This window comes from Scyliorhinus canicula, chromosome 6, assembly GCF_902713615.1.
Source record: "Scyliorhinus canicula chromosome 6, sScyCan1.1, whole genome shotgun sequence".
In the NCBI taxonomy this organism is placed as follows: Eukaryota; Metazoa; Chordata; class Chondrichthyes; order Carcharhiniformes; family Scyliorhinidae; genus Scyliorhinus; species Scyliorhinus canicula.
In genome coordinates, this window is record NC_052151.1 from 137,538,987 (window position 1) to 137,564,049 (window position 25,063).

A 25,063-nucleotide genomic window follows, 5' to 3' on the forward strand; every position below is an offset into this window, starting at 1 on the left:
ATAGTGGCCTCCTGGAGTCAGCTGGCTTCCCAGCGAGAAGTCATATGGGTGTTGTTTTGTACTCCTCCTGCTGTGTCACTGTCTGTGCGGAGTCTGCACATTCTCCCTGTGTCTGCGTGGGTTTCCTCCGGGTGCTCAAGTTTCCTCCCACAGTCCAAAGATGTGCAGGTTAGGTGGATTGGCCATGATTATTGCCCTTAGTGTCCCAAAAGGTTAGGAGATGTTATTGGGTTACGGGGATAGGGTGGAAGTGAGGGCTTAAGTGGGCTGGTTCAGACTCAATGGGCCGAATGGCCTCCTTCTGCATTGTATGTTCTATGTTTTATATTCTAAAAATGGGGACCTGGTGCAATGGCTACCAAGGGAAAGTGAGGAGGTAAGTAGCCCTTTCCATTTACTGGACTGCAGCTCAAGGGTACCGCAGTTGGGGATGTGGGGCTCTTCAGGGAGGTTGGGCTGTTCGGGGGCTGGAGCATTCTAGGTCAGGGGTCACCCATAGGCCAGGGGGAAAGGGGCTTTGCACCTGTACAGCCTTCAAGCTGTTTTTAAATATTGTGGAGACCCATAACAGGGGATACCACAACTGTAGCCTGTCAGTCCTTCCAAACACTTCCAGGACAGAGCCCTGCTGTAGCTTCTCTGCTGGGAGTTAATTTCACTCCCTGTGACTGTGAGCAGCCTCTAGCTTTACAGCTGAAGGCTATTTCAAATAATGAATTAGCCTTGATAGTTATGAGAGCACTTAACTCTCTGAATTCTCAAATGCCTCCTCAAAGTAACAGGTGCCATGTCTGAGAAGATGATTAGTGGGCTGGATGTCCAGCAAACTTTGATGCCTGAATAGTGCACCTAAACTCGAGGAGCGTCAGCACAATGGAGGCAACTGTCAACAATCAAATACTAAAGAGCAGGGCTTCACCACTGGGGGCCTCTCATGGCTAAAGAATAAGCGTCTGGATAAGCAGAGGACAACTGAGCACTGCCTCCCCAATGTTGCTGGCAGAGGTGTGGGATCTAAGGGGTTTCTGATCTGGCCGGGGGTGAGTGCGCAGAGAACAACTGGCACGCTGGATGGCACTCTGAGAGAAGGAGGGACAGTCATGGTAAGGGTGGGGGAGGGATGGGGATTTGAGGGTCCCAGGATGGAAGCCCTAACAGATTGCTGATCTCTCTCCTTCTCCAATTCCTTCCAGAAACAATAATGATTGCTGGTGCCGATCCCACGGAGGCTGCCCTTGTTGCAGCCTAGTTCAGCAGGCACCAAAGCTAGCAGAAAGACCAACACAGACTGGAGACAGAGCCGCATGTTCAGGGTGGCTGCTGCACACCCTCAAAAAATGGCCTCCCGTCTAGCTGAGGCGGAGTCCAGAAGGGGAATCCAGTGATGTGCCAGGGTGTACAGGAGTTGTTGGTCCTTCCATGGGCTGATGGACAGCCAATGCCACAGAAGATCCATCAACAGAGAGGAAGTGTGGCATCTGTGCCGTGTCCTCATGGACACCCTGTGGAGGAGGAGGAGGATACTCGCATCTGGTGGCCATGAAGGTCATTGCAGCCCTAAGTTTCTATGCCACCAGGTTATTCCAGGGCACGAGCGAACACCTGCGTGGCATTTTACAGTCATCAGCCCACTAATGAAACCAGGAGGTGACGGATGCTTTGTATGACCGGACATCCGACTATATCATCTTCGACCTTGCCAGACCCATCAAGATGCCCAGGCTGCAGGATTCACCATCATCAGCAAAATGCCCCAGGGCCCGGGGCGATCCTTGATGCGCTGTAGCCACGCAAGCATTGGGGCATCAGGGAGTGCCCTATATTAACAGAAAGGGTTCAACTCCCTGAATGTTCAGATACTGTACGACCACCGCCTCAGATACATGCCCTCTACCTGTGAGCATGCATGGCAGCTACATCCTGTGGCACTCAGAGATTCCCGTTGTCTTCGCGGACCACCCTAGGGTGGCAGTTTGGCTCGTGGGGGACAACGGATACCCACTTGGCTAATGATGCCAGTGCAGAGGCCTGAGACCGAGGTGGAGCCCTGATACAATGAATCCAACACTGGCACCTGTGCTGTCATTGAGCGGTGCATCGGGCTGCTCACAAAGCGGTTCCACTGCCTGGACAGCTCTGGCAGGGCTCTAAAGTAAACCCCCAATGTGTCTCCCGCATTGTGGTGGTCTGCTGTGCCCTCCACAATCTGGCAAGCAGTGGGACATGTTGTTCGAGAAACAGGAGGAAGATGAACATGCGGCCTTAGCTGAGGACAACGAGGGATGGAGAATGGAGGACAAGGCAATGGCCCAACATGCAAGTAGGACCAAGGAGGCCTCGAGATTTTCATGAGGCGAGGCTGTGTCCATCAGCTCAACACCTCTCTTTGCTCCCACATCACACCGAACCTTTTACAACCACTCTGTTCCCTACTCGAGCCTGTGTAACATCACTCCAGTGTGATGGGCCTGTGTTGACACTGTCAGCAGGTCACTGTATAAGGTAGGAGAGTGATGGGCGCTCGCTGTGAGGAAAGCTCTGGCCCTCCTCAGGATCTGATTAAGTCAGACTCCTGTCTTTCTGCTGACAGCGCACTAACACCTATCCTCATGACAGAGTCTGCATCAGGGCCTTCCGATCTTGAACCGTTGTGTCGGGGGCAGGGGTGTGGGGGTTCCTGATAGGCACATTGTGAAGATCAAAGTGAAAGAGGCTTCACATATATCAGCTGTGAGATTTTTAATGGTGATCATTTTATGGATAGTGACCTCACCAGTGCCCACTCAGTGTTTCTCCAGCAAGGCGGCATGATGGCACAGGGGCACTGAACAAAGAACAAAGGAAAGTACAGCACAAGAACAGGCCCTTCGACCCTCCAAGCCTGCACCGACCATGCTGCCCGTCTAAACTAAAATCTTCTTCACTTCTGGCATCCGTACCCTCTCTTTCCATCCTATTCATGTATTTATCTGGAAGCCTCTTAAACGTCACTATCGTCCCTGCTTCCACCACCTCCTCCAGCAGCGAGTTCCAGGCACCCACTACCCTCTGTGTAAAAAACTTGCCTCGTACATCTCCTCTAAACCTTGCCCCTCGCACCTTAAACCTACGCCCTCTAGTAATTCCCTCTTCCCTGGGAAAAAGTCTCTGACTATCCACCCTGTCTATGCCCCTCATAATTTTGCAGGCCTCTATCAGGTCGCCCCTCAACCTCCATCATTCCAATGAGAACAAACCGAGTTTATTCAACCTCTCCTCATAGCTAATGCCCTCCATACCAAGCAACATCCTGGTAAATCTCTTCCGCACCCTCTTGAAAGCTTCCACATCCTTCTGGTAGTGTGGCAACCAGAATTGAACACTATACTCCAAGTGTGGCCTAACTAAGGTTCTATACAGCTGCAACATGACTTGCCAAATTTTTATACTCAATGCCCCGGCCAATGAAGGCAAGCATGCCATATGCCTTCTTGACCACCTTCTCCACCAGTGTTGCCCCTTTCAGTGACCTGTGGACCTGTACACCTAGATCTCTCTGACTGTCAATACTCTTGGGGGTTCTACCATTCACTGTATATTCCTGACCTGCATTCGACCTTCCTGACAGAGCCAGAAACCTGAGTTCAATTCCAGCCTTGGGTCACTGTCTGCGTGGAATTTATACATTCTCCCATGTCTGCATGGGGGGTTTCTTCCGAGTGCTCCGGTTTCCTCCCATAATCTAAAGATGTGCAGGTTTGGTGGATTTGCCAAGTTAAATTGCCCCTTAGTGTCCAGGGATGTGCAGGTTAGTTTATGGGATTATGGGGATAGGGCAGAGTGGACATAGGTAGAGTGCTTTTTCGAAGGATTGACACAGACTTGAATGGGCCGAATGGCCTCCTGCTACACTGTAATGATTCTATGATTATGCCACTCTTCCTGATCCTCCGAGGTCTATTACTACATCTAGCCGTGACCCTAGGTTGCACATCAGAGATGGAGGCAGCCTGCTGCTTTCTGCGCTCTGTGACCTTTGATGTCCTTGGTGGTTGTCCTCAGGTGGCCTTGGAGCTGGAGTGCTCCAGCTGACTTGCTGGTGTCACAGGCAATGATATGCAAGCTTGTTCTACCTGATGCACAGGTGTCAGAAGGGGGGGTGGGGATTCAGAAGAGCTGGAGACTGCCCTAGACTACTTGGTACAAGGGCTGTTGCATATCCCAGCGCTTTTTCCGCCCAGAGGTTGCCTGTAAGGGCCTTGGGTAAATCCATGGGATGGAGGATCAGCTGGAGTGAGCTCCAGAGGCCTCTGAATCATCTGGCACTTCCAGTCCTGGAGGCTGTCCATTGTCTGCACCATGATGTTGACACCCTTAGCGATAGTCCTCAGTGACTGGGCTATTCTCTGGAGTGTCTCAACTGTGTCCTGGTACTTGTCCCTCAGTGACTGGGACATGATCTCAGGGCCCTCAACGAAGATTGTCACAAGCTGAGCAACGCCTTGAACGCTATCACTCAAGAATCGGACGTCGTGCTCCAGGTTCCCCACTGCGGTCGCCAGTGTTGGCCTGGCTGCCACGTATTGCCGAATGCTCTGCTGCATGTGCAGCCTTTGGGACTGCTCCAATCAGCCTTGCTGTTGTTGGACTGTCACTGACATCCCGTCCTGAATGTCAAAGCTATGGTCTATCATCTGCATCAGCTCTTGGAGAACCTTGTCAACAGGCTCGACATCTGTCTGGGACCAAGCTGAATCCTGAGAAATTGAAGGGTGGGCAGGCGGAACTGATTCCAGGAGAGAGGTGGTAACTTACCCTTGCAGCTCATTGGAGATCATTCATCTTCTTTCTACATTGGACGGTGGCCCTCTTGGACATGCTGCCTCCACTCACTGCAGCTGCCACTGCCTCCCAGGCACCATTGCTGACCCTGCTGCTGCTCCTCTGACCCCCTCGGGGGTACAAGGCTCCCTGCATTTGATCCATGATGTTGAGAAGCCTGGCCAGGCTGTCATTCCCAAAGCGAGGAGCAGGTCTGAGCGCAGCCATCCCCAAATGTTGACTTGAGTGAGTGGTAAGGGAGCATTTAAAAACAACCCCCCTCCCCCATTGTTAGTGTTGAGCAGCTGTGGTATGAGTCAGACAAATCAGATTGTGAGGGAGCCAGGAATGGCGAGATTCAAGTGGGGACTGGGTGCGGGTGAATACAGGTCGCAATCTCGCCATTACAGCCGGCGTGAAACACCTGCCAAACACACCTAAAATGACACTTAGGGCACGATTTAACTAATTGGGAACAAGGTCCCATAGTGAGTGCGTTTAGCCGCGTGTTTCCCAGCGCTCGTAGTGCCGGGAAACACATGGCTATACATCATGACTCGCATTGTATAAGGGGTCTCAGCGGAGAACGCACGGCCGAGGCCACATACAGCCCTGTTTGCTGCACTGAGGACCCCCACTCGCTGGAACTCCTCAGTACAACGAGAGATCGGGATGCTATTTTTAAATGCCGTTCCTATCTCTGAGACCCACCTCAAAGCCCGAACACACTACGGGTGGGTCCCCAGCCCCCCAACACCCACGGAGAGCACTCCGGTTTGACGTGCACGCACAAACAATGATAGCTTGGTTGGCAGTGCCCAAATGGCACCAGCAGTGCCAGTGCACCCGCCCTGCCAAAGGACATTCAGCTGGGGGCATCTAATCTCCTGGGAGACCCCACGAGTGCCGTTCTATTTGATCCCCATTTTTGGTGACCAGTACATAACAGCGCGCGTCCAAGCTGTCCAAGGCGAAGGGGAAAAATCCCAAAGCCTCAGGCACCTCAGGAATCTGCACATTAAAGTGAGAGTAACTGTCTCACTTTAATATGAAGATTTGCCAAAAAGTGACCCTACCCACAATGGGCGGGATTTACATCGCAACGTCTTGTGAGATTGCGTTGGATGTCGCGAGACATTGCGAGCTAGGTAGATCCCGAGAGCGATGTCTCCTGGCTTTTATCGGCCACGCTGTGCCACGGCAAGCTGCTTTTCAGGCACAGCATGGACATTGGGTTGCGCCCTGAGTCATTTTTCGGGTGAATCGCATCCATTATTTTTTTTAAGTTAAGTTATGGACAAAAGTCTTAAGTGTATATATATTAGAGATGATTTAACATTGTATAAATGGTAGATTTACCAGAATTCTAAGAGCATCAAATACATGGGGCTGGATTCTCCATTATTTGGACAATGTCCCCACGCCGGTGTCAAAACGATGGAGTTTTACTCCTGGAAATCCTGCATAAATGTGAAACAAATTCATAGCCCTGCTGGGAGCTAGCAGGACCCAGAATAAATTATCATCTTTTGCTGCAGATATGGGCCCGCGCACTTCCAGGTCAGAGGCTGCGCATGCACACGGCGGCGGACTCCAGCGGCCACGCCGTGCTCCATGGTGGACTCGGACTGCGGAGGTAGACCCACAAAGGAGACCCCCCCCCCCATTGGCCGCATGCCTGACCCTCAAACCCCACACATTAATTCCCCGGCCGCCTATAAGGGCCCCCCCTGGCCTCCAATCATCAACCCCCGACCAGGGCAGCTGCGGACTCAGTCCGCAACGGCCACGCGAGCATCCCGACTGGCAAAAGCAGGTTAGTTCCACGCCGTCGGGAACTCGGCTGGTCGGGGGCGTTGAATGTCGGAGCGGGCCTCTGGGAATGGCCCCCCAGCGGCACGGAGTACTCTCAGGTAACACTGATTTTCGGTGCCCGGAGAATCGCTGAATCGGCGCTGGTCCCGATTACGGCGTTAAACTGGATTCTCTGCCCCGGCGCCAGCCGTAATTTCTGCTTCGTGGAATCCAGCCATGGTTTTGGATGCAAATGAATTTGCATGATCTTTAGAATTTTAAGATCCCATCACAGTGGGGGCGGGGCTGTAAAATGCAGTGAACCATTCAAAATATCCATTGACTTTGGTGGGATGATAAATCCTGCAGGATCTCCAACGATGCATCTGAGTATCTGCACACCCTTTCCTTTGTTCCATGTGCAACATGGCATTGTGTGTCAGCCAGCACACTCTACTTCAGAGGAAACGGATGTGAGGTGGCCACAAATATTGGTTCAGGAAAATGGCGATTCATGGAATTAATTCATGCAGCTGCCTATTTTAGCACCTTCAAGCAAGTCCAAATTATAAAGTCAGCAATTTGGAACAAATACGTAAACTGAAACCTTTCAAATTGATATGGCTTAGTAACACAGCATCCGTTTATCTCTTGTTTTGAGCCAGTGACCACAATAACCCTCACAATATTCAATAGCCAATTGTATAGAGCTCTATTTATGTCAGGTATGCATTATGATTTCATACTGTTTTGTTAAAAGTTCCAAATAAACATTTTGTTTAATGATGGGCCTTTTGAGCAATTTACTTTGGCAGATTTCTCCTCAAAGTAACACAATTAGATTGTGTGAGTACCCATGGATACAGCTGTCACACCCTGTGCTGTGAACCAGAAAACTGCTTCTGGCTCCTAGACATGAACAAAAAAATCTATGGGAGACATATACCAATGTAAATAGGGTACCCCACCATAAGGAAGTCTCCAGGGCAACTGTCTTTTCATAGAGTCTGCAGTGCAAGTTTCCAAATGCATGATGCTGTCAGCTCCCTGTCAGGAAGAGATTTGAAGGGACCTGAAGTGTAAAAGTAAATTGTACACAATCTTTTGGCCACAATCACAGCCCAGATCACCATATGGGTTCCACATTTGCCAATCAGTGTCCTGGTATTTCCATAGTCAGTGATCATCCAGTTCTCATATCGAACTGGGACATAGAAACTCCAGTGCTGGGAGTTTATGTCATCAGCCATTCCCGCTCCTACAACATTGTTATTAGGACCAAGCTGAGCTTCCACAGACCAAGGAGGAATACCTGTGTAGACTAGGATCTGGCAAATCCAGGTCTCAATATAGTTTATGGTCCTTCTAGCACACTTGAGTAATAATTCTCACTTAGAGGGCTGAATTTAATGGGCCACAGTAGTGACCCATTCACCAGTCAGAGAGGCAGTGACATTTAACCCCGCAGTGGCCATTTCTAGAAGAGGTGGTGCAAGTGCACGCCAATTAGGCAGTTAACTGCCTGGCTTCAGGGCTTTGTCCATCCCAGAGAGCTGCTAGCCAATCGAATGGTTGGAAATTGTTACAAATAATATTGATAGGCATAACTTAAAATTGATAAAGATCACTTGGCACCACGAATGCTGAAATTTCCTTTGCCCTTTCAGATGAAGGTACTTGCCAATAGCACTTTAACAAGTCTATTTTTGTGATGAATGTAGACTGTCCAACTCTTTCAATGCAATCCTCCAACCGTGATATAGGAAATAAATCCCCCGATGACGCCATTCACTTTTTTGTAGTCCACACAACCCTTTTGTGTTCCATTCGGCTTTGGCACCATCATGATAGGAGTGCTCCGATCACTAGAACCCAATTCAATTATGTAATTTTGGAGCATATGTTCAATTTTCTTATGTACTTGCGATAGATTTTCTGGATCTAACCTATATGGATTTTGCTTCATTGGAACTGTTTCCCCCACATCTACATCATGCATCGCTATCTCTGTCCTACCTAATTTATTCCCAGAAATACATTAATAAGACTGCAGTAACTCTTCTAATCTACTTTAGCTGTTACTTGGAAGATGACTTAACATAAGAACATAAGAACTAGGAGCAGGAGTAGGCTATCTGGCCCGCCGAGCCAGCTCCGCCATTCAATGAGATCATGGTTGACCTTTTTGTGGACTTAGTTCCACTTACCCGCCTGCTCACCGTAACCTTTTATTTCTTTACTGTTCAAAAATCTATCTATCTTTACCTTCAAAACATTTAACGAGGTAGCCTCAACTGCTTCACTGGGCAGGTAATTCCACAGATTCACAACCCTTTGGATGAAAAGGTTCCACCTCAACTCGGTGCTGAATCTGCTCCCTCTTATTTTGAGGCTATGCCCCCTAGTTTTACTTTCACCCGCCCGTGGAAACAACCTCCCTTCTTCGATCTTATCTATTCCCTTCATAATTTTATATGTTTCTATAAGATCCCCACTCATTCTTCTAAATTCCACTGAGTATATGCCTAGTCTACTCAGTCTCTCAATTCCGGAATCAACCGAGTGAATCTGCTCTGCACACCCTCCAGTGGCAGTACATCCTTTGTGTAAAATTTTCAGTACTTCTTCATTACCAAACAAATTAAAGGGAAGCCACTGTCAGAATTTCTTCTCCTTGTTTCATTACTAGCAGGAACTCATGCTTGTCCTCATCTACTCAATTCCATTATCACTTAAGCATGTTAATATAACACATTCTGTGAGATTTTCGTCTGTCTGTTCTGTGTACCAGATAATTTATTTTGCTCAGTTTTCTTTCAATTTGATACGGTCCACTAAATCTAGCTTTTAGTGGTTCGCAGGACACAGGTAATAGCAGTAGCACTTTCTCCCCTGCTAGAAAACTGTGAGTTTGTGCTTTCCTATCAGCCATTGCCTTCACTCCTTGTGCTGTCTTTAAATGCTTTTTTGGCAGCTCACAAGTCCCATTCAGTCTTTCTCGGAAATTCAATATGTAGTGCAAACGGGTTGTCTCTGATTTCTTATTTAATAACTTTTCTTAGATTAATTTCAGTGGTCCTCTGACTTCACCTCCATACACCAATTCAAAAGGATTACATCTGGTAGAATCTTTTGGTGCATCCCTAATGGAAAATAACAAAAATGGACTCCCTTTGTCCCAGTCATGAGGGTAATCTTGACTATAAGCTTTCATCATTGTTTTCAATGTTTGATGCCACCTCTCTAATGCTCCATGCGATGCTGGATTATAAACCAATGATTTGTACTGTTTTTTTCCAGGCTATTCATGACCACTTGAAATAACCTTGCCATGAAATTTGACCCTTGATCTGATTGTATCTCTTTTGATGAGCTATATCTAGTAAAGACCTTGGTTAATTCCTCTGCTACTACTTTTTTGGCTGCAATGGTTCTTAATGGTAAGACTTCAGGAAATCTAGTGGATGTTTCCAGAATAGTTATCAAGTATTGTTTTCCATTTTGCATTTTCAACAACATTCCTGTGACATGTGTGACAAATTTTAACTACATCTTTATGTAGCCCTGGCCAGTAAAACTGTCTGTATCTTCAATGGTGGTTTATTTATTCGCATATATCCCCCTAATGGAATTTCATGAACTATCCTCAGAAACTCTTTCCTATACTGAGGAGGCAATACAATTAGATGTATTTCTCCACATTTGTCATTTGCACTAACATGTGCGGGATGTAATTTTCTCATTCATGTTTGATCCTTTACATAATGACATTCAGGAATACACTGGCCTTCCAATTCTGAGTAAACTGTTTGATAGATTTGTTTTAATTTGGAATCATTCTGCTGTAATTTAATAAATCTCTTTAAAATAAATTGTTTCTTTCACTTCACCTGTTCCATCTTCATTCAGCTCATGTCAGATACCCCCTCCTCACTTTTCTCATTCTGTGCTCATAACTCCTCCACCTTTTGTTGTGTCTTGTATGCCTATGACCTTATTACTACACAATCAGGAAACACTCCATGATGGTCTGTTTGCAAATTTTTGAAGCTGGATTTTCCACTGGCTGTTTAACCATAGGAGGCATCAATACTCTCTATCATCCAACTATATAATTCACTCAAATGTATTGAATCCCTGCGATAGGCAAATTTTCTCCTATTCCTACAGCCACTTCTCTCATCTTCAAGTTTAATTTTTAGCAAAGGAATGTTTCTTGTTTCTACATGAATACTGCTGACCAGAACCTTTCCCTTCAGTATTCCTTCTGGACAACACATATCCTTATCCAACAGCATTAGAGAGTAACTCGCTCCTGTATCTCATAAAATTTTAATATCTTTCTCCATCCCATTTTGTACACATGGAAAAACTTTACCTTCATATACAACATTCGATACAATACAATAGGGGCTGGTTTAGCTCACTCAGCTAAATCACTGGCTTTTAAAGCAGACCAAGCAGGCCAGCAGCACGGTTCGATTCCCGTACCAGCCTCCCCGGACAGGCGCCGGAATGTGGCGACTAGGGGCTTTTCACAGTAACTTCATTGAAGCCTACTCGTGACAATAAGCGATTTTCATTTCATTTTTTCAATATTCCTAAACACAGCAGCCACCTGCTGATTGCTCTGCCCCTGTACAATTTGCTTTCACCCCATTTGTTGGTCTTTTCTATGTTAAAACCCTATTGGTTTCTCGTCTTCTCAACCCTCATTTAATAGTTTCTGTCTTCAAATTTATAACTCCAACCAGCTTTGCGTTTAAGCCCCAGCATAATGATTTGATGAGGCCCAATTTATTATAATGAAAACATGTAACTTTCCTCATATCTCTCATTCCTTCAGCATAATCTTTTTTAATTTGAGGTGGTCGCCTCGCCTTAGAATTTTCAACCACTCCACTTGCTTGACTGTCTTTTCTCACACCTTCCCATTTTCTATCTTTCTCAGATTTAAAAGTGTGTCAAAAAAAATTTTGACCTGGGAATCAAATCATAGTCATCAACAAGCTCTGTGGCTTGTCTTGCAGTTTTTACTCTTTGTTCCTCCACATGAATTATCACTGAAGGCAATGAACCTTTAAATTCTTGAGAATTATTTCTCTAAGGACCTCATATGTTTCTTCTATTTTTAGTTCTCTCATCCATATATCAAAATTATTTTGTTCAACACTTCAAATTCAATATAAGTCTGTCCAAACTGTTTTCTTACATTTTAAAACTTTTGTCTGTAAGCCTCTGGTATTAACTCATAAGCACCCAATATAGCTTTCTTCACTGTATCATACTCCCCAGACGTTTCCTCTGACAAAGATACATAGACTTCACACGCCCTACCTGCAAATATACTCTGTGAGAGCAATGTCCAAATATCTTGCCACCATTTCATTTATCTGGCTACTTTCTCAAAATGTTTTTAAAATGTCTCAAAGTGCTTTTCATCACATTTTGGAAGTGCCTGCACAAATCTAAGCATCTCTCCACCAGGTTCATGTCTAGAATAACCTCCTTCCTCCCCCTGCTCTGGTCTCTCTTTCACCACAGGCCACATTTGAAGTTGAAATCTCTCTCTTTACTTTTCCATCTCTGCCATTGCTTACTAATTCCAATTCCCTTTGAAAAGTTCTCTTTTTCTCTTTCTTATCTTTCATTTTGCTTCTCCTGCATTTCAATTCAAACTTTTTCATTTCTATTTCTTGCTCTTTTTCCTTTTCTTTTCCCTTCATTTCTAACTTCTTCATTTCTAGCTGTAATTGAATTGTTTCTCATTTAATTTCCTTACTTTTCTAAATAATTGATCTGTCTGACAACTCTTGTACATTTAAATGTGTTGCAATTTCTTCAATTGCCTCAGTTTTCTTAATCCCTGTAGGTAATCTTAATTGTAACGTATTCGCCAATTCCATCAATTTATTTTAAGGTACACTTTCCAATCTTTCCAATGTGTCAACTCCCAAACAAGTCTTAGCCAGTGCAAGACCCATTTTTCAGTCACGTGATTTTTTTATCACACACCTCCTCATTTGGTTCCACTATTTCCTCACTCTCATTACATTCATTTAAAAGTCACAAATTCCCTACACCCAAGGCATCATGGTTTTAAAAACCCTGGCCAAGCGCTCCCAATTTTTGTTATAAACCACACTGACATGAAATGCGAGGGTATCCCAAATCGTAGAAGGGTACCTTGGAACGCCACTTCGTAGTGGTGTATGTGATTTTTCTGGTAGAATTGCTTTTCTGAATGGAAGGCTGTGACTCGCGGCGTTCCACAGGGATCAGTTCTGGGGCCTTTGTTGTTCGTGGTGTACATAAATGATTTGGAAGAAAATGTAGCTGCTCTGATTAGTAAGTTTGCAAACGACACAAAAATTAGTGGAGTTGCGGATAGTGAAGAGGATTGTCAGAGGAAAAATGAGAAAGGACATCCACTCCCAGTGGCTGTCAAGGTGGTGGTCGCCCTGACCTTTTAAGCCACAGGGTCCTCCCAGGCGCTGAGTGGGGACCTGTTCAAGATCTCATAGAGTTTAATGGACAGGTGCATCCACGCAATCTCAGAGGCCATCTACCCAGTTGGCACAATACATCCATTTCAATGTGGACCGAGCCCACCAGGATGCCCAGGCAAGGGATTCACCGCCATTGCCAACATGCCACGGATCCAGGGGGTGACCGACGGGATGCATGTGCCCCTACAAGCCCCTGCAGAAGACAGGCGTATCCCCAGATGGTATATCAGGGTTGGAGGCTGTGATTCCCACCCTTGTACCTAGGTCCCTGGACCGTCCCTGGGCCGTCTTCTGGGGCTGCTGGATCTGGATGAGCCCGGCCACTGTTCTGCCCGCTGGTCTGAGGTGCTGCGGTGTTCCGGCACCTCGCCTACGGGAGTCACCAGCACAGGCCCCATCATCTTCTCCTCCTTCTGGGTGCTCGAGGGGCTGGTTTAGCTCACCAGGCTAAATCGCTGGCTTTTAAAGCAGACCAAGCAGGTCAGCAGCACGGTTCAATTCCCGTACCAGCCTCCCCGGACAGGCGCCGTAATGTGGCGACTAGGGGCTTTTCACAGTAACTTCATTGAAGCCTACTCGTGACAATAAGCGATTTTCATTCATTTCATTTCAATGGCTCCCGGGCTACTCCATAGGATGGGGGTGCAAGCGGAGCCTTCCCCTGAGGCTTCCCCTGGTGCTGCCAGTCCTGGAGGCCCACTCTGGTCTCAACCAGAGTCTCCATGCTCACAGCCATGGAGCACAGGGAGTGGACCATCTCCGTCTGTGACCATCACACTGTGAATGTGCCACCACCTTCTGGGTCTGTGACACGTCAGCCAGTGACCGCGCCATCTCCCTCTGGGACTGGGGCTGGGCCACCTCCCTCTGTGTTTGCTCCACGTTGGCCAATGCCTGGGCAATGTCGCCGATGTTCCCAGCCATGGCCTGCTGTGACTGGGTCACACTCAGGAGCGCCGCTGCAATGTCCAAGTGACTCTTGTACATGGCTGCCTGTGAGTGGGCAACCCAGGCCTTGGACATGCTGATCCATAGCCAAACTCCTTGTCTCCAATGACTCCATTGCAGATGCCACCCATGCAATGTTGGAGTGGGTGGTACGCATGGTCGGCACTGCCTGCTCCTGCATGCGGTTGGACTCCTCTAGTTACACCTTCAGGTGCTGGATGCTCGCCGACAACTCCTCATGTAGTCCCTGGCCCTGTCTGCAATTCCACAATCAATGGGACTGTCCGTTCCAGAAGCCTGAAACCCATCTGGATGGCAGCTAGTCCCTGGGCTCAGCCCATGCGCCCCCTCGGGAATTCCTACCTACACCTAATAAACAGGAGCATCTGTGTGATGTGCACCAGAGGGTGTCGCAGGAGCCTCTTCACTAAAGTGCCCGACCGTGGTGAGTGTCTCTGGGAAGTTGGAGGCGGTTGGAGACGTTGTGACTGAAAATATGTGTCATTTCCAGACAAGAGCTCCGGGGTGTCCTCGGTCTCAGGCCGAGGGCTCCTGTCTGTGTTGTTGTCCTCGCCGCTGGTCCACACACAGTGGGGGGGAGGGGGGGGGGGATGCTCAGGCTGTGGAACTGGCAGAAGGCAAGGGAATAGACCTACCCTATCACCAGCAGGTCCTGCAGCACACAAGACAAGATGCATGGTTAGACCACGGGCCGGGAGTGGTGTTTATGGGTTGAGGGTGGTGTCTAAGTGAGAGTGGGGGTGAAGGTGGTGTGGGGGTGAGGATGTTGTGGGTGTCAGTGTGGTGTGGGGGTGGTGTTGCGGGGCAGTTGACACATGTGACATGGGAACCGCAACTCAGCAGGGTCTCACCTCCTCGCCCAAGGCCGACCTCCAACCCAGCAACTTCCCTTCCCTCTGGGCCGCTGACCATGTCCAGGGCCCTCTGTTCAGCCATGGTGATGGGCTGCAGATCCGGAAGTTCCCCCTCCAGTTTTCTCCTGCTCCTGGCAGTTATAGGGGGGCCTTCTCCTGGTGGTGGGGGAAACAGAATTTAACAGTTTTAGACAGTCCAATGCATGCAGCCCAGGAGATGGTTTGCTGGTGGCCTCAGTGGCCAAGGAAGCCAGACATGGCGGCCGATATGGGTGCCAACATATGGTGCAGGGTGGGGCTTCGGCCATCCTCCTGGAGAAGGGGGGGAGTGGGGTTACGCGTCTGTGGGACAGTGGTTAGTGCGACAGGGGCACAGTGCGGCCTACTCACCCTGGCTGCCCTGAGGAGATTGTGCAGTTTCCCCTGGCACTGCAGGCCGATCTGGATGGTGTTGCTGGTGGCGCTGACCACCTCTGGCACCTGCGCCTTGGCACAGCAAACGGTGGCAGCTGGCAGCCTCCTACCCGGGCTGGAGTACAGGGTGGCCTGTCTCTCTTCCATCGCGTCTAGTAGGGTCTCAAGTTCAACGTGTGTGAACCTTGGCGCCGCGCGTCTTGCTGCCATTTTGTTAGCGGGGATGGTGTGTATGGAGAGTATGGATATATGCAGCTGCAGCTTGTCAGCCTCCTGAGTGTCAATTGTAAATCTGGCGAATCCCGCACCGTTTCTCATTGGAATTGATTGTGTTCCACGTGGTGTCAGTGCTAGCCCCTCAACAGTTGCTGAATCGATCCAGGTGTAGCGCCAGTTTTGCTATCATGTAACTCCACGAATCTGGCAATGGCGTCAACACTTTTGGCGATCTGCCGGAGAATGGGTTTTTACGCTGGAATCGGTGACGGCGCCGGTTTTCCGATGTGGCGCCGTTTTTCCGATGCTCCACCTCCTCAAAAAAAAGGCGTCCTCGAGGACGTCACTGAGGCCCTCCCCCATGCTTCGCCCTGATGGGCCGAGTCCCCGACAGCGTGGGGCACGTGTCCGCACAACTAACGCCACCACAATCAGGGGGGGAGCCGTTCCCCTGGCAGGGGGGCTTTAGCGTGGGCTGGGGGGACTGGTTGGGGGTGGTCCAGAGGTAGCGAGGGGGGCAGCTTTGGCAGGCCGTGTGCATGCGCGGCCACGGAGCCGGCCATTCTGCGTCCATATCTGCAGCTAAAGCCGGGGACTTTACACGGCGTGGCTGCTAGCCCCCCCACCGGGCGGGGGATCGGTGTGGAGGCGGTACTGACCTTTTGGTCATTGATGTGACCATCAATTCACTAGACACGTGATTGGAAGTAATCTGTGGTTTTAATAGCCTTACAACTAAGCCAGCCTGCGACCAGAGGAACTGAGAGCAGGCTTACGGCTGCAGAGCTTTATACTTCCGGTTAGTGGGAGGAGCCATGGGTGGAGCCAAGGGTGGAGCCCAGTACAAACTCCTCATCTCCCCCTATGGGCAGAGCCGTGCAACGGCTCACATACAGAGCCCACAAGGACACAATACATGCAAGGCAATACAGTGTGAATTACGAGGCATATAATTCACCACATTCACCCCCTGTAAAAAAAATGAAGTCCGGCGGGGGTGAAGGGTCTACAAATTGAGCCGGTCCGGCAGCCGAGTCGTCCTTTGGGATCGGCGGAGCACCGGGGTTGCAGCCTCTTCGGGTGGCTGGGTGGTGGCGGTCGGTGACGGTACGATGGTGGACTCCGGGGGTGATTTGGTCTGAGCTTTGTACCCAACCGGTGTGACGGGCGACGGGGAGCGCAGGAAACCTATAGGCGCGGGGGCGCGGAGCATGGGCGGTGAACCTATAGGTGTGGGGGCGCAGGGCGCGGAGGGTTGTGTGGGGTGTAGTGTGAGTGGTACCTCGGCGGTAGTAGTGGTGGAGTTGGATCCTGTAGGCGCCAGGTACCGGAGGGAAACAGTGTCCTGATGGCCGTCAGGGTATTCAATGAAAGCGTATTGGGGTTTCGAATGGAGTAGGAGCACTCTTTCTATGAGTGGATCAGTTTTGTGTACCCGGACGTGCTTCCGGATGAGAACTGGGCCCGGTGTCTTCAACGAAGCTGGGAGCAAAACCCCCGTGGTAGTGCCCCTGGAAAAAACAAATAGCTGTCCGTGAGGGGTCTGGTTGGTGGCTGTACATAGGAGGGACCTAATAGCATGGAGGGCATCGGGGAGGACCTCCTGCCAATGGGAGGTCGGGAGATTCCTGGACCGGAGGGTCAGTAGGATGGTCTTCCAGACCGTCGTGTTCTCCCTCTCCACCTGCCCGATCCCCCTGGGGTTCTAGCTGGTAGTCCTGCTCGAGGCGATGCCCTTGTCGAGCAGGTACTGACGCTGCTCGTCGCTCATAAAGGACGAACCCCTGTCGCTGTGTACGTAGCTGGGGAAACCGAACAGGGTGAGGATGCTGTGCAGGGCTTTGATGACTGTGTGGGAGATCATATCGGGGCACGGAATGGCAAACGGGAAGCGGGAGAATTCATCGATGACGTTCAGGAAGTACACATTCCGATTGGTCAAGGGGAGTAGCCCTTTGAAATCGATGCTCAGGCGTTCAAAGGGTCGGGAGGCCTTTACCAGGTGGGCCCTGTCTGGTCTATAGAAGTGCGGTTTGCACTCCGCGCAGATCGGGCAATCCCTGGTGATGGCTTTTACCTCCTCGGTGGAGAAAGGCAGATTTCGGGCTTTGACGTAGAGGGTGAGCCGGGTGGCAGAGGTCATTGTGGCTAGCTTTCAGGCGGTTGTCTTGCGCGCTGGCACACGTGCCGCGGGGCAGGGCATCTGGGGGCTCATTGAGCTTCCCCGGTCGATACATAATATCGTACTTGTAGGTGGAGAGTTCGATCCTCCACCGCAGGATTTTATCATTTTAAATTTTGCCCCTTTGTGAGTTGTCAAGCATGAAGGCAACCGATCTTTGGTCGGTGATGAGGGTGAATCTCCTACCTGCGAGGTACTGCCTCCAGTGTCGTACGGCTTCCACGATGGCTTGTGCTTCTTTTTCGACCGAGGAGTGTCGAAGTTCCGAAGTGGAGAGGGTTCGGGAGAAAAAGGCGACTGGTCTCCCTGCCTGATTCAATGTGGCTGCGATAGCGACCGCTGAGGTGTCGCTCTCCACCTGGAAGGGGACGGATTCATCCACCGCCCGCATGGCCGCTTTGGCGATGTCCTCCTTGATGCAGGTGAAGGCCTGGTGAGCCTCATCTGACAGAGGGAAGAGTGTGGCCTTAAATAGTGGGCGGGCTTTGTCCGCATACTGAGGGACCCACTGGGCATAATACGAGAAGAATCCCAGGCACCTCTTGAGGGCCCTGGTCTATAGGGTCGCGACGGTGCGCCCTTGGATGTGAACAGAGTGTGAGCCCGAGGCGAGGGAGATAGTTTGCCGTGCAGGGGAGATAGGGAGCGAACAGCGTCTTACCAGTTCAGGGTGTACGAAGCTCTCGGTGCTCCCGGAGTCGAAGAGGCACGGTGTCCTGTACCCGTTGATTTTAACGGTCATCATAGAGTTCCGTAGGTGTTTCGGATGCGACTGGTCCAACGTGACCGCGCTGAATTGCGGGTAGTCGGCAGCTCGATCAGCTGTGCTGGAGTGGCCCCGTGATGACTGTCCGCTGAGGTCGTAGTCTTCGAGATGAGTTTCAGAGACTGGAGAGGATGGAGCCCAAGATGGCCATCCCCGTGGATCGCACGTGGCGGGCGGCAAGTCAGATGGCATCCAAGATGGCGGCCCCCATGAGTCGCACGTGGCCGGCCGTGTGGAGGAGGGTTGCCAAGATGGCGGCCCCCATGAGTCGCACATGTCGGGTGGGGGTGGAGTCGGCATACAGGCTGCAGCATTACGGGGCCTGCAGGACTGTGAGTTTGGGAGGCAAGTGCTCTGGGTTGCGGGAGAGTTTGGAGTTTTCTTCGCTACCCATACCGAGCATAGTGTCCTTTGCGACCGCAGCTGCTGCAGGTCGCGTTGCGGGCCGGGCAGTGCTGCTGTGGGTATTGGGGCTGCCCACAAAAATGGCACGCTGGTGCTGCATAGTGGGTGGGTGGCCGCGCGGCGCAGGCCTGGGGCAGTCGGTGGTCGGGGGCCCAGGATGGGGTCGCTTGGTCCGCGGGGAACAAGGTGAGACTGCGGAACGAGATCTCCATGGTTGTAGCTAACTCTACAGTGTCCTCCAAGTTCTGGGCCTTTTCTCAAACAACCGTTGGCGCACATAGTTGGACCTGAGCCCTGCCACGTATACATCACGGACAGCGAGTACCATATGCCTGAAAATTGCAGTCCCGAGCTAGGGCTTTTAAATGGCGCAGAAAGTCTTCCAGCGACTCCGCGGGGCGCTGGTGGCAGAGGTGAAAATATGGCGCGCGTTGACCTCGTTGATGGGCCGCATGTACATTCGGTCGAGCATGGCCAGGGCGTCCGTATACGAGGTAGTACAGTTAAGTTGCGTAGAGATACGATGGCTCACCCTTGCGTGCAGTAGGCTGAGTTTCTGCTCCTCCATAGTTTCTGAAGTGCTTGATTCAGCCATGTTTACCTTGAAACATCTGAGCCAGTTTAGGAAGATTTCTTTCGCCTCTGCAGCCTGCGGGTCGAGTTCTAGTCGGTCAGGTTTGAGGGCTGATTCCATAGTAGTTTTCTTCAAGTTTTCTAAGACTATTAAATTGATGTGACTATCAATTCACTAGACACGTCAGTGGAAGTAAACTGTGGTTTTAATAGTCTAAGCCAGCCTGCGACCAGAGGAACTGAGAGCAGGCTTACGGCTGCAGTGCTTTATACTTCCGGTTAGTGGGAGGAGCCATGGGCGGAGCCAAGGGTGGAGCCCAGTACAAACTCCTCATCTCCCCCTATGGGCAGAGCCGCGCAACGGCTCACATACAGAGCCCACAAGGACACAATACATGCAAGGCAATACAGTGTGAATTACGAGGCATATAATTCACCACAGTCATAAGACCAGACAGATCCTGCGGACAGAGCCGCAGAATTAGAGAATCCAGCCTTAGTCTCAGAAATGGAGAAAGTTTTGATTTCCACTGAGAGATGAATTTGCCTCTCATCATCTGTCCAGGTGTCTGACTCGAATCAACTCCTTGGTTTAACTGTGTTTTTTAAATTTAAAATATCCCCAATTACCACCATTACTATCAAAACAGAGAACTAGCCCTGGTTCACAAAAGAGTGCAGGGAAGCATGCCAAGAGTGGCACTAGGCATTCCTAAAAATGTTGTGCTAACCAAATGAATCTGCAGCACAGGACTACATGCATGCTAAACAATAGAAGTTTTCAGAGGTAAGTGATCCCAAAACAAAAGGATCAGACAAATTTCTGTCATACTCTCACATCAAGTCATGAATGATGTTGGAAAGATAAAACAATGGGCAGGATTCTCCATAGCCCGATGCCGAAATTGGGATTGACGATCTGGCGGAGAATAGCTTCCGACGCCAGAATCAGGGCAGGCACCGTTTGACGCCGGTTCATGATGCTCCGCCCCCTCCAAATCAACGACACCGGGCCCTGCGCCGCGCGCAGTCAGAAGGCCATTGGCACATCATCAGCTGGCCCACCCACGATGCTATGCCCCCGATGGGCAGAGTTTCCAATAGCGCGGGCCACGTGTGGTCCCAGTGGTCGAGAACCTGGCGTGCTGGCTGCGCAGTGTCCAGCACCGCCACACTCATCTGGGATCTGTTCAGCTGGCCAGGGGGCTGCTGCTAGGGCTGGGGGGTGGCCAGGGGGTGGGCTTTGGGATCGGAGTGGGCGGTTAGCGTTCTAGCATGGCTGGCGCCATGTTTTCCGGCGCGACCGGTGCAGGACATCAGCCCGACCCGGGATCCGCCAATTTTCTTGCCGTTTTCTGCACGATCCGCAGGTGTTCCACGTGCGAGACCCTCACTGATACCAGAATCGGTAAGGGGTTCGTGCCGATTTTCCCATCGTGAATCACCCGTACATTTGCCGTTGACACCGGCACTTAGCCTCAGGGGTGGATAATTCTGTCTGTGTGGAGTCTGCACGTCCTCCCCGTGTGTGCGTGGGTTTCCTCCGGGTGCTCCGGTTTCCTCCCACAGTCCAAAGATGTGCGGGTTAGGTGGATTGGCCATGATAAATTGCCCGTAGTGTCCTAATTAAAGTAAGGTTAAGGGGGGGTTGTTGGGTTACGGGTATAGGGTGGATACGTGGGTTTGAGTAGGGTGATCATGGCTCGGCACAACATTGAGGGCCGAAGGGCCTGTTCTGTGCTGTACTGTTCTATGTCTATGTCTAAATCACCCACCATCAACATCCTGAGGGTTGCCATTGACCAGAAATACTTATCCAGTCACCTCATACTGCGACTATAAGAGTAAGTCAGGGGTTACTGAATTACAACCGACTCCCCAAAGCCTTTCCATTATCTACAAGGCACAATTCAGGAGTGTAACAGAATAATTCTCATTTGCCTGGAGGAGGCCAGCTCCAAAAATACTCAAGAAGCTCGTCACCATCCAAAAACAAACAGCCCTCTTGACTGACATCCCACCCACTACCTTGAACATGCACTTCCTCCACCACTAGTGCACCGTGGCTGTAGCATGTACCAGCAACAAGATGCACTGCAGCTTCTTTCACAGCAGCTCCCTAAACCTCAAGGACAAAGGCAGTAGGCGTTTGGGAACACTGCCACAAGGTCCCCTCAGTCACACACCATCCTGATTGGGAAGTATATTCCTTCATCAATTTGGGTCAAAATCCTGGAACTCCTACCTAACAGCACTGTGAGAGTACCTACAGCAGATGTTGCAATGGTTCAAGAAGGCAGCTCACAGCCATTATCTTCTCAAGGGTAGTAAGAGATTGGCAATAAGTGCTGGCCTTGCGAGTGACATCTGCATTCTGTGAACGAATGATGAAAAAATCTACAACTTCAAACAATTAGTAACATGTTTACATCAAATATGTTTCAATCATGATTCAGTCAGCGACAAAGAAAGCATAACTGGACTACATACATCAGCAACCCAGCATTGTTCAAATAGTAATCACTCCATACAGATGGCAAGCTTCTTCAAATCAAGGGGAGCAGTGAAAGACAGAGCCCTTCTATTACTATTAAACAAGTGGTTGATCAACAAGATTGGGTATAACTAGAACTGCAGTAAGTGTTGTCTCTTGGGAGACACAAAACAAAACCAGTGAGGGTGAGGCAGTCATTCCAAACCGGTATAATTGCAAAAGGAAACAAAGAGAACAAAGGAGGAGTTGTTTTCTCAAATAGCGTGAGCTACCACAGTGAATCAGTAGAGACAATGCTCCACGCATTTCTGTCACAAACTATGGAAGAAAACTGTTAAAATGGATACACTTTCTTGTAGATTGTTCACTCAGGCAGGAACCTCAGTGGATTAGGTTTAACTGCAATGTGATGTCCCATGGAGTTGCTTGCCCCAAACCCACAGTTAGGGTTTTGACAGTAAACAAATGGACCTTGTTTCAACATTATAAATGAAAGTTGTTTTTTCTCAAACTGAACGAAGGAAATATCCTTAAAGTTAAAGGAATTATGCCACAAAAGGCCGTTTGGCCCATCATATTGCCCTAATATCAGGTGTTCTTTTTGAGGCCCTTATATACACTTCCTTTTTAACAACTTATTGTGAAGATGTACTTTCACAGACTTCATTCATGAACACAAAAGATACTTATTAATAAGAATTGTCCAGCAGCGCATGGGCCGGAGCTAGCTCCCAAAATGTCTCTGCTTAGGAGCTTTTCTCAGCATGGGGTGATTCCGCACTCTGAGACGCGATTGGTCACAGAACACCAATTGGTGACCCTTACTCGGCTGTTTTGTCCTTAAAGGGACAGTCACCACATCCCTCCCCCTGTAACTCCTTCATACATTCTTTAATAATTAATTCACTCTATCCTAAATACTAACTAAACATCATGTACATGAGTTGGGCAATTGTAAGTCGAGTCTTTGCGGTGGTTTTCTGTTTCTTGTAGCGTGGTGTCTGAGATCCTTCCATCGGATCAATGTTAACAGGAACTGCAATAATGGGTACATCTTCTGGCACAGGAGATTCATCACTATTTGCTTCTACAGAGACATCAGTTATGTTGATGACAGGTCAAGCAGCTACTTTAGTGCTTACAGGTTCAAAAACATGTCTTGATGGCAACTGCTTGACTGCTGGAGCGTCTCTCTTCTCCTCAAATGGTCCACATGTTTACGAATGATCAACCCTCTCACGTTCACTTGATAAGAAAGATGTCCGATCTTAGAGACAATAACTCCGTGGATCCAACTTGATCCGCGACCAAAGTTACTGATATTTACGGTTTCATTTACCATAAATGATCGTGTGAATCATGGCTAGCTTTGAGATTACTTTGGTTGGCTTCTACACCCCCTGGCATATTTGGAAATATGACGCTCAGTCTCGGTCTGAGACAATGGGTGGGATTCTCCCGTACCCGGCGGGGCGGGGGGTCCCGGCGGAACGGAGTGGTGTGAACCACTCCGGCATCAGGCCGCCCCAAAGGTACAGAATCCTCTGCACCTTCAGGGGCGAGGCCCGCCCCAGAGTGGTTGGTGCCCCGCCGGCCGGCGGGATAGGTGCCTGGCACCACGCCAACTGGCGGCGAAGGGCCGGCCGGCGCGAGTCGGCGCATGCGCAGGAGCACCAGTGCGTGCTGGCATCATCCCCGCGCATGCGCACTGGGATTCACTTCCGCATCGGCTATCGCGGAGGACCACAACGGCCAATGCGGAAGGAATAGAGTGCCCCCACGGCACAGGCCCACCCGCGGATCGGTGGGCCCCGACCCCGGGTCAGGCCACCATGGGGGCACCTCCTGGGGCAAGATCCCCCCGCAACCCCCCAGGAACCCCGGAGCCCGCCCGCGCTGCCAGGTCCCGACGGTAAGGGACCTACTCTGATTTACGCCGGCAGGACCGGCTACAGGCGGCGGGACTTCGGCCCATTGCGGGCCGGAGAATTCGTGCGGCCCTGACGCCCATTGAGTTGCGCCGGACCCCGCCATTCTCCGAGGCAGGCGGCACAACCCATGCCGGGCCGGTTTTTGGGGGGCGGGAGAATTGGGATGATGGCGGGGGCGGGATTCACGCCGACCCCGGCGATTCTCCCACTTGGCGGGGTGTCAGAGAATCCTGCCCCAAGTCTAATTAACCGTTCTGCTGGTCAAACACCCATTGTTGCTTGTGGAGTTGTTCGATAGGAAGGAGGAATCATGAAATTTCTATCTCCAAGATTCCTTCTGACGGTTGCTTTAGGTCAGATTTGAATTTTTGAATGGCGCTCTCGGCTCGTCCATTTGATGCTGGGTGGTAAGGCACAGTGCTAATGCATTTAATATTGTTGAGAGCGGTGAAGTTTTGAAACTCAGAACTTGTGAGTATGGTTCTACTGTCTGATACCATGATTTCAGGTATTCCGTGAGTTGAAAAACATTTGTGTAATTTTTCACTGATAGTATGCAATGTACGTGACTTCATCTTTAAAATGTCCATCCATTTAGAATGTGCATAAATCATGAGCAAAACATTGTGTCAAGGAATGGACCAACATAATCAATATGGAGTCATACCCATGGCCGGGCTACTAGAGACGCAAAGGCCAGAATGCCGGCCTCTCTCGCCTCCTGCACTCCCGGCTCCGAAGCTACCCCAAAGATCTCGAGCCCCCAGCCCGGCTTGACCCTAGAGCCGACCACTTCCGACAAAGTCCCCGCCACCCCCTTCCAAAACCTCTCCAAGGCCGGACAAGCCCACAACATATGGGTGTGGTTCGCCGGGCCTCCCGAACACCTCCCGCACCTGTCTTCCCCTCCGAAGAACCGGCTCATCCTTGCCCCTGTCATGTGAGCCCTATGCAGCACCTTCAGCTGAATTTGGCTGAGCCGTGGGCAAGAGGAGGAGGAATTCACCCTCTCCCAGGGCGTCCGACCACGTTCCATCTTCAATCTCTTCCCCTAGCTCTTCCTCCCACTTTGCTTTGAGCTCTTATACTGAGGCCTCCTCCTCCTGTATCAGCTGGTAAATAGCCGAGATCTTTCCATCACCGACCCACGTCCCCG